We start from the raw sequence: 19148 nt of genomic DNA, 5'->3' as shown, positions 1-19148 counted from the left end.
GAAGCCTGAAGACCCTCGCCAGGATCTCCGGGAGCCAGGCCAGCCCCCCACCAAGAAGGGCCTCCCCGGGAGGCTCCCAGGTGCATGCAGGACCCTGGGGTCCGTGGAACTGGGTCATCACTGTTGGTTCTGCTACCTCAAGAGGGTCACTCCTCGGCCTGGCATCCGGCCCTGGGGTGCTGCGGGAGGGAGGCAGCCCCTCCTGCCCAGCCAGGGCTGAGTGAGTGGAGCCCACGGCGGGAAAGCAGAGCCCTGGCCCTGGCCCTGGCACTACCCCCGGGAGCCAATCAGCAAGCGAGGAGCCGCTCCTCTCAGCGTGCCTCACTGCCTGGCACCAATCGGAGAGCACCAAGCACGTGTGCCCGGTACCCCCGGTGGAGCCAATCAGAGCCCAGAGGATGCTCCCAGGAAGAACTCGAGCCAGTGAGCAAAGCATGCTTCGGCCCCAGGCTGGACTACTATGCAGCCAGGAAGAGGCCGTCACAACCCCCGGGACACTGCCACGTGGGAAAGCCAGGAGACCACCATTCAGGAAGCTGTCCACTAGAACATTCTGCGGCAATGGAATTGTTCTGCATTCCATCTCATCAATGGAAAAAAATCTCACTTCATAAAAAATCTAAATTATTAACAAAATAACAGGAACAGTGAACATTTATGTGTTCTGCGCGTCAAGCTCAGTGCCAGGTATTTTTTTTTTTTTGGTGTATCCTCTCACTGGGTCCTCACCATCCTCCCACACTTCTGCCATCATTAGCCCCACTTTATAGATGAGGAAACTGAGGTTCAGAGATGCTAAGTAACTTAACCAAAGTCGCACCGCTGGGTGGCAAAGCCGGGGCTCGGAGCCAGCTGTTTCTGACCCCTTGATCCGTACTTCTAACCACTACACTACACTTATTTAAAAAAAATTTTTTTATACCTTTTTGTGTTTTCCAATGAGCCACGAGCATGAGTTACAACAAGGGAGAAAATGTGTTTTTTAAGAAGACCGTAAAATGGGGCGATCCCTTTATCCCCAGGAGTGGAGTATATGGAGGGGTCACTGGCACCCCTGACCAACTACGCTCCCGACTGGGGATGGACCCAGCAGCCGGGTCGCAGGTTTCCCGGGTCCCGCGAGCTCCCGCCGCCCCACCACCCCGCATCCAGGAGTCTCCGAGCCCAGAGACAACGCTGGGCCTCAATTCCAGTGGGATCCAGTTTCCTGCCAGCCCCACCCGGAGTCAGTTCCTGACAGGTTTCTCAGCAGTTTTGCAATCATCCTCCAAGTCGACATCTTAAAGAAGGCAGCAGGCCACGAGGCTGTCTGCCACAGAGAACGCACAGCCCTCTCACCTTGGACCATCCTCTCTACCACCTTCTAGAAGAGGCAAGGCTCTATGGGGAGCAGGAACCCTGGGCCAGCAACCCCAGCCCTGGAACACACTATCTGGCTTTTCTGGGAGAGGCATGTTTTTCCCTGGAGATCCAGCCATTAGCCCCGTCACACACTCTTGGTATTGCATCTAGGTTCAGAAAAAGGGGAGCAAGAGAAAAAAAAAATCCTCTGGAAGGGTCAGTGCACAGCAAGCACCGAGTCCAGCTCCAAATGGAATCAGGGAAGATTCCAGGTTTATTTTTTTATTTTTCCATGGCACCAACTAGGGTGGGGGGGCAGAGCTGATTACCTCACTGGGTCTAGCTTCCATTTCAGCTTTTTTTTTTCCTTCTTTTTTCTGAGATGCACAGATTGTTCTGGCTTCGGTGTAGGGGGGCAGGATAAATGTCCTTACTTGGAGATTTCTTCCTAGTATTATTATTATGAATTTTTGGTTCCCCGCTGTCTGCAGTTCTCCATCATATCCAATCTACCTTAAGTTCCTCCTTGGATTTATGTATTTATTTTTGGGGTTGGTTTCAGGTGCTTCTAGTTTATCAAACAATCAGCCCTGTGAGGTACGCTGGGTGTTTCCAGAAATTACATCACAAAAAAAATCATGCAATTAAAGTGTAAGGGAAAAAAAAAACATAGCTGTTGCTTAATTTTGTATTTTAATTAGCGACTTATTGTAAACGTAGACTTTTAAAACGGAGGCGCCTAAGCAACCCAGTAAACAAGTTTTTCTAATGAATTCAATTCACCCCCTCCCTCTTCCTCGTTCTCCAGCTCACCAGCCCAAATGTCACCCTCCAGAATTTCTTGGCCCCCTTTTTTTCCATTCTACTTCTTGATCCTTCTTTAGTACATATTTAAAAAAAAGAACTGCCCCCCACACCTCCAATAAAATTGGGAACCCTGGCACCGGGGACCCCCGCAGGAGCGCCGGCTTATAGGACTGCCCAAAGCAGCATAAATGGGGATGGCACCGTTCCCCACGGCCCCCCTGGCCCCTCCCCAGCCCTGCTCCACCACGGCCCAAACCCCGTCTGCAGGTCCCAGAAGTCCCTCTGCTCCCGAGAGAGCACTCATCACAGGAAGGGAGAAGACGAGGCTCGGTGCCACTCCGACTGCCAGGGCAACTGTGAGAGGTGGGGCCGTGTGGCACCTGGAATAAGACAGGAGCAAGGTGAGCAGACCTGGAGAGAGAGGGAGGCTGGGGCTGCTGGCAAACCCAGGAGACCTCTGGTTGCCTGGAGGAAGGAGGAGAAGGAGCACGGAAGGGAGAGGAAGAGAGAGCCCAGAGCCCGGGAAAGGAAAGCTGAAACCAGAAGGGGTCATCCAGGTAGAATGGCGGCTCAGAGAAAGGACACGTCCGCCCGAGCCAGGAACCTTCTAGAAGGGTAGCGCTGGATGCCCATCGGTCAAGGCACCACCGTGGAGCGAGCCTCCTGCCTCCGCTCATAGAAACCTCACAGCTCAGGGGCAGGGATGGTGAGGCTAACTTGCCTCATTTTTGCTTTCAGCCCGGTTTCTGGAAGAGAAGGCTGAGGCAGGGCCAGAGTTTCTCTGCCATCCCAGGAAGGGCAGACAAGCCCCAGACGCCCCCACAAAAGGGAGGAGCCCAGGAAGCTGCCTCTGTCCACGTCAGGCCTGGCCTCAACGTCCCCATTCTCCTGGGGAGCACCAGGGCCCTCCTATCGCCCTGGGGGCCAGGCCAGCTTCCCAAAGGCAGGTGTCCCCACCTCCTCCCCAGTACCAACTCCAAAACCAACGCAGAGACGCCATGGAGGACCAGGTCTGCTTTATGGACTCTCCTCCTGGGCAAGCCAGGGTATCTCGTGTCATGGGCAGCATTCTGCACTGGGGATTTTTATTTTGAGTACAAAGAATTATAACGGGGGTTGCTTAGAAGAGCTGTCCCTGCTCACCCCCATCTCAGCCCATCTTTGAGCTGGGATGCCCATTGCCTCTCACCCAAGCCCAGTCTGAGATTGCCCCCAACTCTCCACAGGTGGCTTCAAGAGCATGGGGTAGGGTGGGGTGGGCGGCTCAAGGAGGCTCTAGAATCCGGGCCCCCCTCACTAAGATTCCCAAAGAAAGGGAGGAGGGAAGGAAAGAGGGGAAGGGGCTGCCCCACCCCGTCATCCTGCACCAGTGGGAAGCCGGACCCAACTCGATGACAGGGCCTGCTTGGTTCAGCTTCAATCGGAAAGAAAAGCTCCCATCAGCCATCGGCTGGTCAGGGATGTGGGCACCGAGATTAGGAATCTGGAAAACCATCTGAGGAATCCGGGCCTGGGAAGCCAGCAACAGGATTTAGTGCCTTATCCTGGCTGTCTGGTAAACACCCTGAACCATCTCCCCTCTCCACTAGGCAGCCTCCGAGCCTCAGGTGTGCTGGCGATGGGCAGGTAGAGACAGACGTGGGCAGAGACAGGGTGGGAGGGAGTGCGGGCTGGGGGCTGGGGGAGGAGCTGGCCTGGGAGGACAGGATGGGTGGCAGCCAAGCCAGACAGTCAGTGAGACAGCTGACAGGTGCAGGAAATGGGGGGCACAGAGAGAATAGAAAGGTGAGCCGGGGATTCGGAAGACTCAGGGATTTCCACCTTCATGTCCCAGGGGGCTGAGCAGGCTGGCAGCAAGTATCAAAGTCCTGTGGGCAAAATACCTGGGAGTTCTGAGCCCCCTTTTCTCCTGATTAAAGGGGACACTGGGGAAGAGCCCCAGACCAGGCAACAGGCTCCCCCAAACCAAGCAGGACAATGCAGTGGGGGGGGGGGGGTCCAGCTTCCAGGGGTCACTGTGACCAGATATGACAGCAGCCCCCTGGTGTCCTCCAGGGTCACCTCTCCCAGACACACACGCAGACCCCATGCCAAAAAGGAAGTGAAGTCAATCAAAAAGTAGTTTCCTTCTACACCAGGCTGGAGCTGACACATGAAAGCAAGTGTTGGGAAGATGCAGGGAGGGTGGGGAAAGGAAGAAGGGCCAGGGAGCTGCTCGGAGGGGCCCCACCTCTGTCCTGGCCACTCCTCGGAGCAGTGCAGGGCAAAGCACCTGAATTCCAATCCCTGCACTGAGCTCCAGGTAAGATGTGGTGGCAGGTGCCCGTATGGAGGGCAGACACACCTGTCACCTCCTCCAGCCCCAGGCCCTAGCGGGGCTCGCCACAAACCTCTTTCTCCCACTTCATCTGCTCTTTGATGTAATTATAGGTTTTGATTAAAATCCCCCCAGAGTGTAGCCCTCTCAGATCCTAAAGCACACAGATGGGCATCCCCCACATTCAGAGGATCCCAAACCATTTCAAAAGCTAAAAGATGCCCCACTTTTTAACTTTCTCGTCTCTGGTTTCTTCTGGCAACACTCTCAAACCCGCCCCAGCCTGGGCCACCTCCCCCATCTCAGGTCCTTCCTCGGGCCCCTCACCCATCAGAGGCCCCCGGGTACAGAGCAGCTAGAAAGAAGAGAGACCTGGCCCACTGTGAGGCTGGATCTTGAGTCCCTGGTGCCTTCTGCACATCCCCCAAAACCCCAGGACCCCCAGAAGTCACATCCCTTTGATCCAAAAGGAAACCAGGATGGAGAACTTTCCTGCCCCAATAATACTCAACTGGAGCGCTGGCACCGCTGCTGGAGGCTGGCCTGACCCTTAGATCCAGCCGGGAGCCCGTGCCCACCCTCCTCTGTCCCGGCGCCAGGTGCCCTGCAACTGACGGGCAGGGACCCGAAGCCCCAGCACTCACACGTGCTGCAGTCGAGGGAATCTTCAAGCGTCTCCCGCCACCATTTCTGCTCCAGTTTCACTTACAGAATCTCTCCTCCAATTTCTCAACTCTGGCCCTGCCAATATCAACAGTCGGAATCTTTGCATTAAATCCACACACACACAACACCCAAACAAGGGAGCCAGGACACACTGGGGAGGAAAAAAAAAAAAAACCACAACACCTAGGCTTGGGGCTGGACACGGGTGACATCGGCAGCCACAGAATCCTGGGCAAGAGGACACGCATGCTGCAGCCTTTGCCAGACGTTGGCGCACTTGTGCGGTCCCCTACACTTTGCAAGCGGGTCCCCCAGTGCATCGCTTTGGGACATGGCTGCTGACAGTTTTTCAGAGATAAACAAACCGGTTTGGAGAAAACAAGAACCAACCTGAATTCTTCACCCAAAACTCAAAATGAAACTCTCCCATCCCTTCTCTCCTGCCCTTCTCCGCTCCCTCAAGCCATCACCCCTCTCTACCTGACCCCGGTGCCCAAAATTCAGACTCCAGTTTTGTCTTTCATGTTGTTCTCTAGCTTTTCTCTTTCATGGATGCAAACATGCCTGGGATGATCTGGCCCAACTTGAAGGGATGCTGGCTTAGTGCAAAAGTCCTGCTCCTGGTTTCTCAAGGGGGAAGACAGGGAAAGGGGAACAAGCCTGGGGGCCTCTGCTGGACTAGTGTCTAGTTTGGGTCTTTCTGGCTCCTTTTAGGTCCTTCCTCCAGACTCCTTTCATTGCCTTCCATCTGCGGCCCCCTTTAAGGGGTGTGCACGGACTGGACATCTGGTCACTCAGCTCTCCTGGGGGGTTCACCAGGTTAATTAAGACCCCCTGTCAGGAGAGGCAGAACGATACAGCCCTGAGATCTGACACCCCACGTGCCTGGCTGCCATCTCAATGAGTGACACGCTGACAACACCCAGGGTCATTCACACCTGATGGGCCCCTGCCACCACCCTATCCCACCCAATCAGACCCCAAGTCCCCCCAGCCTCTCTGTAGGGCCCTCGCTGCTTTCTGCTCCGAACTAGCCTGAAACCTCTGCCGGGGCTCCCACCTCCCGAGTCCCCATCAGTGGGGTCTGCTCCATCCCTGCAGCTAATTTACACCCGCCAGGGTTTAAAATAGCAGAGGCATAAATGAAAAGTCCAATTTCTTCAAATTTGCATTGTAAAACCATCCTTCAACTTCCTTGAAATAAATTTTACTATTTTATTAGTGCAAACAAAATGGTAATAAAACACTAATACAGCGCCTTGTATCCAGGGGAAGAGCTAAAATTAACACAGAGCGAGCAGTGTTTGCTATTACATTCAATTACCTTTTTACTTGAGATTTACATTCTCATCCCCTTAATCTCCATAGCAGTGGCTTCAAAATCAGTCCTACGCTCAGGTCAGGCTGTCAGGCTGCCGGGCTCTGCCCCTCCGGGGCCCCCGCAGCTGGAAGCCAGGCATCCGGCCCAGATGGCACCCGCCCCTCTCGCCACAGCTGCCTCTCGTCCTAGGGTACCACGTCTCACCCCCTTCGTGATGTTCTCACATCTCAGCGAGCTGAAACCCAAGGGCTCGGGCACTTTCAGATACACGGTCATGAAAAAGCAGATGCACGGGGCTCGGGCTGGGGGCCTTGCTTGCTGAGGCTGCCAAGGCTTCCGTGGGATAGGAGAGGGGGGTTTGCTCATTCATGGGAGCCCTGGGGAGACTGGCATCTCTGGTTGGGCAAGTTGCAGGAGAGAGCTTGTTGCACGGGCACAGCTGGGGACCCCAGATGCGGCGGGAAGCTCAAGCCACCCCAAAGTGGACAAAGCAGGTGGCAGAGCCAAGCTCTTGGGAAGCAGCTGCTTGTCAGTGACTGGGGATTGGAGGGGGGGGGGCTAAAACTCCTGCGCCCCATCTCATCATCCAGTGCTCTTTCCTCAACAGCAACAGACCCTAAACCCAGAGGGCCAGTCACACCAACATGGCCACAAAGCACCTGCTCCTCCCTTTTCTCCCCTGAAAGGAAAAGCTTCATTCCACACCAGCATGGTCAGCCTTGCCCTTTAGCCATCGGGGGGCAGGGGGAGGGGGGGATGACCAGGTTTCCAAGCATCCCAGACACCTGTCCTGGTTCCCAGTCTGTCACTGACTAGCAGCTGTGTGGCCCTGGATGAGTGACTTCCCCTCTCCGTGCCTCAGTTTCTTCATCTGTAAAATAGGGACAGTAGTCCCCATCCTGCCCCCTTTGCACGAACTCTCATGATGACTGAAGACGTAGGTGCAGGAAAGCCCTACGAGCCTCAGAATCCACTCCTAGACGGACATGTCAAGGGAACGCTGCAGAAGCTCCAGAATTGGGCTGACGGCGTTAGGATCGAGCTCAGGGATTCCAGCGGCGGAGCCCACAGAGAACCACAGACATGGGCGTCCAAGGGCACAGTCAACACCCAGTGCCTGCCCCAAGCCAGGCTGCGTCACTCTCCGGGACTGTGCCTGGGACCCCGAGGCCTCCTGGCTCTTACTGGCCAAGCCACTGCCCAGGAAAAGACCCTGAATTATTCCTACAAAATAAAAACAAGAAGAACCGTCCATCAGCCCAGGACGGGCCGTCTCACAGTTCCACTCAGAGAGCTGGTTTGGGGCAAGAGGACAAAGTGATGCACGAGAAAACAGACTTAAGCTCCACCCCAACCCCCACTTTTTTTCTCTTTACCCTGCCTGGTTATTTATTACAACCAGGGAAAAAGTGATTACGACCAAAGAGGATACACAAACAAACACAGAAACACACACATGCAAATTCCCACTTCTCCTCTCCCAAGATCTTTCTTCCCAAATATTCTTAAAATGTCCTCTAACGGACACTAGGGGAAAATCCCTGATCCACATAGGGGCAAACTTGTTCTCAGCCCTGATCCACATGGAATTCTGAGCCCCACTGGCAGAGAGAAGCTTCTCGGACACCGGTAGTTTAGCATGTTCTTTAAACCCAACTGGAAGTGAGGACAAGGGCCGTCGGCAGTGGGTATCACTGGCCGGAAAAGCCAAATGAAACATACATGTTCACTAGAGAGCGGCCTGGCCTTCCTGCTCCCACACTGCCCACAGACCCCAAGGCCTGGCCTGGCTTCCTGGGCCCCTCAACTCTACCCCCGCCATCACATTTGGGCCAGAGGGAAACGTCCCCAAATGGGCAAAAACCCACTGCAAGGAGCAAAAAGCAGCAACCCCACGCACAAAACACGGGGAGTTCTATTTGGTTCAAACTGGTCCTCTGCAATTTTTCCTCTCCCCCCCACCCCCACCCCCACGGGTGAAACAAAAGAAAGTTTGTTGTTGAGGCTCAAACGTTTCTTGGGCCTTGTCCGAGTTCCACCTTGTTTTTCTTTTCCTTTCTGCCTCCCCACCTTGAATAAATAAAGCGCCCGAAGCTGGCATGGGCTGGTAAGGAAAGTACGAACTATCTCATAATTTTATAATTTTTTTTTTTTTTTAAACACACTGGCCTAGGGTTTTGGGCAAAGGACAAAAGCTATTGTTGAGCAGCACAACACGAACGTCTGAGTCACCGATACGCCCCGGTTTCTGGAGATCTCGCAGGTTTCTGCGGCTGGCACAGCCGGTGAGCTCAGCACTCTGCGGGGGCTGTGGGTGCAGGCACCCTCTCGCCTGGCGCTGCCCTGCCCCCCTCGCCAGGGCTCCGTCCGGGGCTGACACCTTCGCTCTGTTGGCTTTTAATCACAGGGGGGGAGTTTAAATAAAATGTTGTGAAAGAAAAAACAAATCACTGGAGCCCCACAGCCCGAGCACTATAATTTTCACTTGTGAGCCCTGCTTGCAAGCCTTGTCCACAAGCGTCTGTCTTTTTCTGTAGTTTCTATCGTACCATTCACATTTGGCGTTCGGTGTTTTGTTGTGTGTGTGTCTGTTTTTTTGTTTTGTTTTTTTCTCCTCATTCCTATAATAAACATTTTTCCACGTTTCGCAATCATCTTCAGGATTTTTATTTGTATAGGTGACACGGTATTTATTCTGCCGTGTTATTCTTGGGCCGACGCTAGGAAGCAAGATGGGGAGGGGTGGGGAGCCCTCTCCTTGAATCGAATCGTTTATCCACATGATTCAAGCCCAGGTGGCGGTTTTGCCTGAGTGATCGGAATCACCTTGGCCGTGGAGACCTGGGCACGGGGGCTCCAAGGAAACCTGGAGGTTCCAGCCATGGCCTTCGTGCCCCCACTGACCTTCAGTCCCCACGAACTGCACTTCCTCTTTCTAAAGCGCCCTCGCAGCCAAAGGCCCATGACAACACTCTGCTCTCCGTTTTTATATCTGAATATCTCAAAGCACTTAGCAAAGACTTTCATTTTCTCATTACCCCAAGGAGAGGAGGTCATTCGGGAAAATGGTACAAATATTCCCATTTGTCAAAAGCAAGAAGGCAGCGAGTTAAAAGGAAAATTCTACCACTTAACTGAGCAAAACCAACCTGGGAGGGAACACAGGGTCTTGTTTGCCTCTCCGTTCACCAAGTTGGCTTCATCCGCCGCAACTTCCGGAACCTCGTTACCAAAAAGATGGCTCTGGGCCAAAAACAGGTTTCCATTTTGCCTGAGAATCAGTCTCTCCCCAGGAGTCCCAGCTCAGGAGACCTTTGCACCTCGTCCCGTGTCTCAACCAGAACCATATTCTCTTTGTGATTATTATTACATAAAAATATACATTATATAAATGTGTACGTATAGTCACCAGAGAAACAAATCACTAGAAGGAATTACTAAACAAGGTTGTACGACGACAGCAACGTTATGGGTGAAATGTTTTCCTTTTATCTATCTTCAAAAGCTATTTAAAATATGGTTATATTTTTCCAGCATATACAGGAAAATATGCACTTCAGAATCACAGCAAGCTGTGTGCTCCCTGGCTCTCCTTTAACGCACTGTGTGAACTGAGCCTTATTTCCTGACCGTACATGGGAATCAAACCACTACCTGCCCGCTGTCCTTCAATCCCACAAAAAGTCACAGCACAGCATATGACATGTCAGCACTCGGTAAACCTGTTTCCTTCCTCTTTTAATACAATAAAAAAACCATAAACTCAAATCAGTGTGCTTGCTGCCCCTCGGGGACACAAGCAGGACCCTCGCCCGTCCCGTCTGATTCCTCCACAGCCTTTCAGCCCCTCTCCCCGCCCAGCGGCCCCCAGCTCCTCTGACTCACCTAGAAGGTGAGGAGGGAGCTCTGAGATGAGCCACGAGCCCCTCCTCTGACCTCCTCCACCAGGAGAAGCTCGGGCGAGCCCCTCGGGGGGCAAAGAGGCCTTGTGCAACAGCTCGGAGGACACACAGTGCTGTCCCGGGTTTGCACCTTCCTGGCAGCCGCCCTCCAGGAACAGATGCCAGGCGGCAAAGGCCACCTGCTCCTGGAGGAGGGCAAGGGCCACACTCCCGTCCGCCGAGAGGAGGCAAAGGGACCCAAGATGGTGGCGAGCGCCCGGCAGTCGCTCCTCCTGAGGCTGGGCACTCCAGGACATTCCAGAAGCTGTCGTCCTGGGGTCCCACAGGCCCGGCCTCCCCCCGCTCCCATGGCTTTGGAGATTCTGGTGGCCGCAGCCTCCAGCCTGGGGCTCCAGCCTGGCCTTGGGGGTCCCTCAGCCTTCCTGATGACAGATGGGGAGAAGAGAGTAGGGAGAGTACTAGCAGTCATAGTAATAACAGCTACGCTTTGCCACCACGTGCCAGGTGTGTGCTAGGAGCAGCCCCATACGGTAGGCACGATTGTCATTCCCCTTTCACAAATGGGGAAACTGAGGCTGAGAGGGCTACTGAGGTGGCCAAGGCCCACAAGGGCCCAGGGCTTTGAACCTGTGCATTTACCCTCTAATCCACTGGGCCTCCCTGGGGGAGGGGCTTCTCCAGCAACGGGCCTTGGCTGGGCCTTTTCCAGAAAGGGGCTCCTGAGAGGCGGCCCCAGCCACCCCCAAAGAGCAGGCAGTAAGTCTGTCCAAACGAGTGCTCCCCTCGCCTCTTATCCCCCAGGAGTAGGAGAACTGCCACAGCACCACGGAGAAAGGACGGCCAGGCTAACGAGGTGGCATTTTACAAACTAGGGTGTGATGGGACAAGCACTTGCAAGGTGGCAATATTTTCCTCCCTGGCTTTCTTGAGAACGTTTAAATGGAGAGGTCGAGGGACATGGGACCACTGGCAAGGGCCTGGGACACGTGAATACCTGTCGACCGATGTGCTGATGTGGCTGTGGTAGAGAGGAGAACTGTGAGGGGCAGGGGCAGGGCCCTGGGCACAGAAGAACCATGGACATCGCAGGCCTGCTTAGCAAACCAGGCCCGACGCCAGCCCAAAATGGTGCAACCCTGGCTTTTAACACCGAAATACATCTGTCGGGAGGCCGGATGTCGGGAGGGCCCCTGACAATGCCCCTGCAGCACGGGCCACTGGTCCCCCAGTTGTTGGGGAGGAGGTCCTGGGGCCCAGCGCCAGGGCCTGTGAAAGCTGGTGGTGCCCAGGAGGGTGGGGGGCGGTGGCTCACCGGGGCAGACAGTCTCCAATCATGCTGAGCACAGCACATCGCTCCATTCAGGAACCCGGAGTAAAACATACAGCTGAGTCCAGAGTTGATTCAGCCCTTAACTCATTCGGGATCACTGGCAGAGCCACTGAGGCGGTAGGGGAGCAGGGGAGGGGGAACGGCATCCTGGGGAAGAGGTCATACCATCCCTGGGTGGTGGGGGACAGGCTGGGCAGAACCCCTGCTGATACTATGGCCACACAACCAAAAACACCATAGTTCTTTTCAAAATCCCTCTAAAAACCAAACAAGAATTGGGAGTTATGGGAGGGATGAGTGTGTGTGTGTGTGTGTGTGTGTGTGTGTGTTAGGGGAGGGGTGCACTTGTTTTCTACCCACTGCCAAATTCTCATTTACTGTCAGCTCCAATCCACTGGGAACTCCTCACTGACTCAATTGCCTTTTCATGGCACAAGGAGCCTGCACAATGCAAGGGACTCTTCTGCTCCACATCAGCCCAGGGCATGGGCAGTCTCGGCAGAAACACACACATCCCAGAGGCACCGACGCCACCCCCGTACAGCCCAGCCAGCCCTGCCGGGGCCACCTCTGCTCGCCCCTATTTTAATACCTTGGGTTTTGTCTTGTTTTTTGTAATGTCATTTGGTCAGGACAAGAGAGAATGAGAGACTGTATGTGTGTGTATATGTGTGTACGAGCACACGGGTGCACTTATATGTGTGTTGGGAGGGGTACAAGGAGGAATAGAGGCTCCAACTTACAAGGAGAAGGGCACACAAGAGTTAATTCTGAGGCAGATCCAATTCTTTTGCTCAGAGAAAGGAGGGATGGAGAGAGGTGGCAAAAAGCATCCAAATTAGGTTCCCAGAAAAAAAGGGATCTGGGGACTCATTTAAACTAATTCTGGAAAGTGCTGATTATGGGAAAATCAGCATTTGGTGGGGGAGTGTCCCTTAGAACTTGGCAACCACAAAAGTTCTTCAATAATCATTATGAAAATAATATCAACAATTGTAGTAACTACTATAATAAAGGTGGTCACATTTCTCCAGCAGCCACCATGTCTTGAAACTATACTAAATGCTTCACCTGGGCTACCGATCACAAGAGCCCAAAGGGCAGCATCTGTCCACTGTGAGTCCAATGCCACAGTTAAGCCCCTTGCCCAAGGTCAAGAAAAAGGATTTAAGCCCCATTCAGTCTAATTCCAGCCTGCCGTGGAATCTAAAGAGAAGGAGGTCCCAGCACACAGAGGTCTGGACTCCAGGTAGGGAGCCCTCTTTGGCTCCGCCGCCCAGCAGGTACATACCTGCTGCCAGCCCCCCTCCCCTCCATCACCAAGGGGGCTCATCTGTTCAGCCCAGTCACTAAAGGAAGCTGTCCAACAGAACTTTCTGTGATAGTGAAAATATTCTTTTTCTGCAGAGCCCATCCCATTAGCTGCTAGCTGCATGTGGCTAGGAAAGACGAGAAATGTGGCCAATTCAAGTGAAGAAACCAAGTTTCAACTTTATTTAAATGCATACTGCCTCGTGCGGCTAATGACTATTGTACTGGACAGTAAAGATCCAGAACCTTCCAGCTACCCCTTTCCCTCCTAGCCCAAGAGCTATTTTTGAAATAAACTAAAGTGTCAGAAGACAGGAGTGTCATCCACCCACCCCCCCAACCTCAGCCACTAAGCATCTCCTCCACTTTGTCGTGGACTTCCGAAAATCAGACATCTCCTCCAGCTTATCGCTCTCCTTCCCTTTCCCTCCTTCTTCCTTTCTTTTTTCCTTTTCCTTCCTTCCTTCCCTCTCATCTCCTCCTCTCTTTTCCTTCCTTCCTTTTTTCCTCTCCTTCCCTCCCCTTCTTTCCTTCTCCTCCTCCCTTCCCTTCCTTTCCTTTTCCTTCCTACCTCCCTTCATCTCAGTTCCTCTCTCTCCCTCCTTCCCTCCCTTCCTTCTTTCCTTTCTTTCTTAGAAAAAAGCATCAATTTAATTAGATAAATCCTCCGAGCACATGGCCTGGAGTTCGTCATGGAAATTAACCTGCTCCCAGATTACAGATAGTGAAACAAGAACCAGGGTGTTTTGGCTCAGCACAGTGAAATGGGAGAGGCCCATGCAGTCTCATACATCTTCCATAAGTGCCCCTCGCCCCCCAGCGCCCCCTGCTTCTCAGCCCCCACTGCCCTCCCCTCCCCTGTCCCGGCCTCCATGTCTCCCCACCTCCGCCCAGGCTTGAAGGGGGGCTCTGGGGCTGGTTCACAAGGGCCGGTGGGGAACCTTGGCTCCCTCCACACGAGGGGCTCAAAGGACACTGATCCTACTTGGCCCAGCTCAGCTCTTCTGCTCGGCGCTGAGTCCCACGTCCAGCTCCAGCTCATCCAGGGACTCACCTTAAGCCTCTCACCTCTTCCCACAGCTCCTACCATGCACCACTAGCGGGTCTAACCAGGAAACGATGCTCAAACACAAGCCCTAGTAAACGCTGGCTGCAATTAGTGTCCTCTCGTTTAATACCCCACAAGATAGGTATAACGACCACCGTTTCGCAGATGCGGAAACAAGGGGTTACAGGAATTAACCTGAGATTCACAGGCACGCAGTCTCCATCCTATAGGAACCCGCACACACAGGCCTCTGGGAATCACTAGCACTTGGAAGTAAACGTGCAGGCCGTGCAAACCCAGCCCTCCTGCTCCCTGGGCCAGCTCCCAGGGGTGGCCCGTGCCCCAGCCCTTGCCGCCCGTCCCAAACAGCTCCTGTGATGAACCTGCCCACCCCACTGGCCACACTGGGAAAGGGCGGCCGAGAGCCCCTGCTCCTATTTGGGGACTGACTCCAAATGTGGGCAGTCTTGTTTCTTGTCCCCTCATGATCCATCACCAAAAACACCGGGAGGACTCCGAGGCAGCCCAATGAGGTGAGACACAAAATCCGGAATCTCCAGCTACCACTCTGCCTGCCCTTCATGGAGTCCTGGCACACTGCTAATACTTCCATTCTCCCCCTACACGGGTTTGCAATGCTCACGGCTGTCAGGCCGGGGCCAAATGCTTACCATGTCTTAGCTCCTCTAAATCCCCACATCAACTCCACAAGACAGATATTATTATCCCCATTTCACAAATGGGAAGACTGAGGCACAGTCTAGTGAAAAACACTGATGGAAAGTCACACAGCTTTGTTCCCCAGCCAACTAGCTCCCAGAGCACGTGCTCTGAACCACAATACATACAGCTCTTCAACGAACCGAGGGGCTTCAGGGGCTCAACACAGCATCCCAGGGGGTCCCCAATTTGCCTGGAAAGCAGCCCCAACTCAGCCCCAAAAGAACCAACCCACAACCTGACACAAAATGCAACCCCAGCATCACACACTACACAGCCCACAGCTTTCTGGAATGGAATTCAGGGGTTCCCCTTTGAGGCTGATACTGGATTACATAAAACTGGTTCATCTGACATTGGGGACGTGGTGCACTTGACAAAGCGACCAAGATAAATTCTTCATCATGCTTAATTATCTTCAAAGGACCTTGCCGGCTGTGAGCTTTCCGATAAGCCTGTGAGGTCGGTAGGGCCAGAGGGCATTTGACCAGAGAGGCCCACGGAGGTCAAATGACTTGTCCAAGGCCCCACAGTGATTTACTGCAGAGATGGAAGTGGGACAGGGCTCTCCTGCTGCCTCCCACCCTACCGGGCCACACCCTGCAAGACCCTAAGTGGATACAGAGATGTGGGACTTGGAAAGGCAGGGCGGTGGACACCAGACCTTCCTGAGCTCTGGACAACCCATCCCAGCCAGAGATGCTGGAGCTCAGTCCGTGGTCCCCCCCACAAGGATCATATTTCCCTGAAATTCCCAAAGGAGCCACCGGGGCTAGTGGGCCCGGAAATGGCCCTCACATAGCAAGCTGCACAGCTGAGCTCCCCGGGGGCCAGGGGGCGGGTAGAGTTGGAGACGCTGGCACAGCCCCCGTGGGTACTCTGCCAGCAATTAGTGCTGGGGAAGGGTGCCAGCCTGGCAGAGCTCATTCCCCCACCCCTTCTTCTCATTTACACACACGCACACACACACACACACGCTCACCCACCCAGACACCAGCAGAAAAGAGGCCGCACGGCTTCCTTTCAGTAAATCTCGTCAGCAAAGCACACGCAGGGCATGCAATTTGGTCATTACTGCTTTTGAACAACAGAAAAGCAGAACCCATCCCCACCATTAACCCATCCTGCTGTCCTTCTGGGTTTCCACCAGCCCAGTCATCAGCCTTCACCTCCAACTCCCATACACCCCCTTCTGCATGCTCCCCAGAAGTTGCTTTCCCAAAGAAAACCCACAGTTAAAAAATAATAATAATAAAAAAGACTACAATAAGTCAAAACTGAATTGTGTCGTTCTCCCTGCCCACCCCTCATGCCAAAGGAAACCGTCCATGGTTTGGCAATGACCTTGGCAAAGACCCTTCCTCAGTCACCCAGGGGAATCCTGGGCTGCCCAGGAGGCTGCCCTTGCTGGAGTGACCCATCCCCCAGCCTGCTGAGGAGGTGTGGTCATCAGTGGGAAACCCGATGTGTTGGCCCTTGACCCCCCAACCGGGGGTCCCCCAGGTCAGGTGGGCCATCTCTCTTCCAGTACGGAGGCTGACAGTGAGGACCGATTTCGCCTTGCAGGAGTGTGACACCCCCCCCCCCACGCCTCTTCACTCCCCACTTCGGTACCCCGCATCCTAAAGGATGGGAGAGAAGCCCACAGCACAAGAGAGAGACCTTAGCAGGTCCTGAGGCTGGGTTTAAAAGCTCTGTGAAACCCCTCAAAGTATAAGCAATACTGATGCATGTGGGATTTTTTTTTTATTGGGATTTTTTTTTTATTAAGAATATTGTCTAAGGGGACACTGAACGCAAAAGAAAAGAACTATTGCCCAAGACCACCCCCCCACCACACACACACACACACACACACACACACACACACACACACACGCTCAGCGGTGCCCCATGCCCTGATGACCCAAGTCTCCTGACCAGCGGCCACCCCCCACCGGAGCTGCCCCCCATTCAGCTCGAGGCTGGTCATCCACAGGAGAGCCCAGTCCAGGAGCCATGCCATGGTGCTGGGCCGGCGCCCACTCACCCTCCTGCCCACAGGCCGGCGGAGGGAAAGCACCGTGGCGCCCACCCGCGGGAAGGAGGGCGGAAGCCGGCGGCTGCTCGGCCCGAGAACCGTGCAGAGCCTCTAAGCCACCTAGTGTCCAGAGCTGAGCTCTGGCCGCTCTCGGTCCCTCCCGCTGCCCAGAGCAGCCGCTGCAGAGGAGCCCACGCGTGCGGCGGGGGGCCTGGGTAGAGCAGGCCTAGCCCCCTGCCCCCGTGGCTGGGGTGCATCTGGCTCCGGAGCTAAGGCCCTGTGGCCCCTGCCCCCCACACAGCGCAGCTGACCCAGGGCCCCGTGCTCCCCATCATCCCTGCCCTGCCCCTCACCCCCCACAAGACACCCTGTCCTGGGGATCCCCAGGGACCAACTCAGACAGCCTTCTGGCCTGGATCTCCTCTGGGATCCCCCCAGCAGACAGGCCTCCCTTGAAGCCCGGGGCCCGCCACTCCCCCCGGGCCTCCTGGGCCCCCACCTCCCACCCCCTCCTCCGCTGTCTTTTTCCTCTGTGTCCTCAAGACTCCTCTCACCTTGAGAAGTGTTAGGATTACCCAGCATTTACACTCAATGCTCTTCTTTATTCCTTAAGACTTATTAAGAATGATAATGAGTTCCGAAGGAGCCACACGTCCCTGTCTCTCTCTCTCTCTCTCTCTCTATCCCCCCCCCCCCTTTTGCTCTCTTTCTCTACGTGCCTTTTCCATCAAAGACACACAGGACAAATCCAGACCAAGAGGAAAAGAAAAAATTCCAACAATATGGAACGAGGGCACTTGAGAATTTATATTCAATAAATCCATCTCCCTTCTCTTCCCTAGTTGCTCTCAATTATTCGGATTTAAAAACAAAAACACCAGTGGGAACACTCCCCTTCCCTTCCCACAGTCCCGGCCACCCCTCACTCCACTGGACTTTGCACAGGGAACCGGAGAAGGGCTCGACCCGCCTGCAAAACCTCCTCAACGCACAGCTCTTAAACGGTTGATTAATTTTTGCAGAATTTACAAGAGGCTTTAGCTTTTCTTTCCCCCACCCCAAGCTGTGGCCTCCAAATCGCAGCAACCTAACTTGGTGAACTTGGGGGGGGGGGGTGTGCAGGGCTGGGGGTGCCCCCACCTTCTGGGGCCTTCTTGCAGCTGGAACCACAGGCAGCCGGGTGCCAGACAGACGGAAGACACACAGATGCCACGGCCTGGGCAGGAGGCAGCCACGCTGCTGGATCGGCGGGGCACCCGGAGGGGAGCCACAGGGGCACCCAGGAAACACCGCTAACTTCTGGCTATTTGGGACTTCTTCATTGCGAAAGAATGAAGCCAGCAGAAAGTGGGCAGAGGGGTCTCGCTGTCGGCCAGAGAGACCAAGTTTCCCCCCAACCAAGCCGCACCACACTTACTGGGCAGAGGCACCGGCCTGCTGGGGCTGCCGGGCCGCCCTTCAGAGAAGGGGACGGGCAGTAATAAAATTACCATTTTTAAAATGTCTATAAATTAAATCTCTCTCTCTCTTTCTCTCTCCCTGTGAATCTCCCCCTGCGCTGCCTCCTCTACACGGCTTGTTTGCCTCGATTCGGCTCCCTCTGCTCATGTCTGCTTTTCTGATATAGACATCAAGAGGTTACGGGCTCAATTACAACCGTGCTGGATTCTCAGCATCAGCCTGGCTGGGCCTTCTCTCCTCCTCTTCAGAAACCAGATCCCAAATAAATCTCCCTTCTTCTTTATATTTTTATTTTGAAAGCCCAAAACCTGAAGATTCATTCGGTAGACTCACAGCCTTTTGGAGCTTGGTTCAGATAGAGGGGAAATATTCTGTTTAATTGTGTCTGAGGTCTACAGAAATGCTTTTCTATTTCTCTCTCTCTCCCCCCTTTTAAGGACACACACAAAACCTTTGCTATACATGAAATTTTTTAAGTGTGTGTGTAGTGGGGAACAGAGTACAAATGTGCTTAATTAATGCATGGCTGTGGCGGAAGGGGGTGGGTTAAAGAGGCTGCTGGAGAATATTGGTTGAACGTCCAACTCAAGTTCAGAGTGACGTTGGAAGGCTTCTTAGCAAAAGAGCCATTTGAAAAGGTTGGAAAATGAATGGTGATTTTTAAAATAGAAAAAAAAAAATGTTCTAGCATCTCCAATATTCCACTAGCTTTAAAAGGGAGATATGCTTTCTATATAAATTTACATCTTCAAAAAGCACACACCCCTGCCCCCCCGGCCAAAAAAGGTAAAAAGTACAAATCTGAGATCCATCAACGTAGTTACTCATTCCAGAGAAGCAGAAACCAGCTTCAAGTTGCAGGTCTAAGGGGGAGAAAAACAAAAAGCCCAATCCCAAACCCAAA

General features: G+C 53.9%; 1 protein-coding gene across 2 annotated transcripts in view; it reads right to left on the bottom strand.

Moving 5' to 3' along the window:
- CASZ1 (castor zinc finger 1) overlaps positions 1-19148 on the bottom strand; it is a 144247-nt gene that overhangs the window by 119702 nt on the left and 5397 nt on the right. The gene's annotated exons all lie outside the window — the stretch shown is intronic.

This window comes from Choloepus didactylus, chromosome 2 (genome assembly GCF_015220235.1).
Source record: "Choloepus didactylus isolate mChoDid1 chromosome 2, mChoDid1.pri, whole genome shotgun sequence".
Lineage (NCBI taxonomy): Eukaryota > Metazoa > Chordata > Mammalia > Pilosa > Megalonychidae > Choloepus > Choloepus didactylus.
The sequence above is the reverse complement of the archived record's forward strand: the minus strand, read 5'-3'. Positions and strand labels throughout refer to the sequence as shown.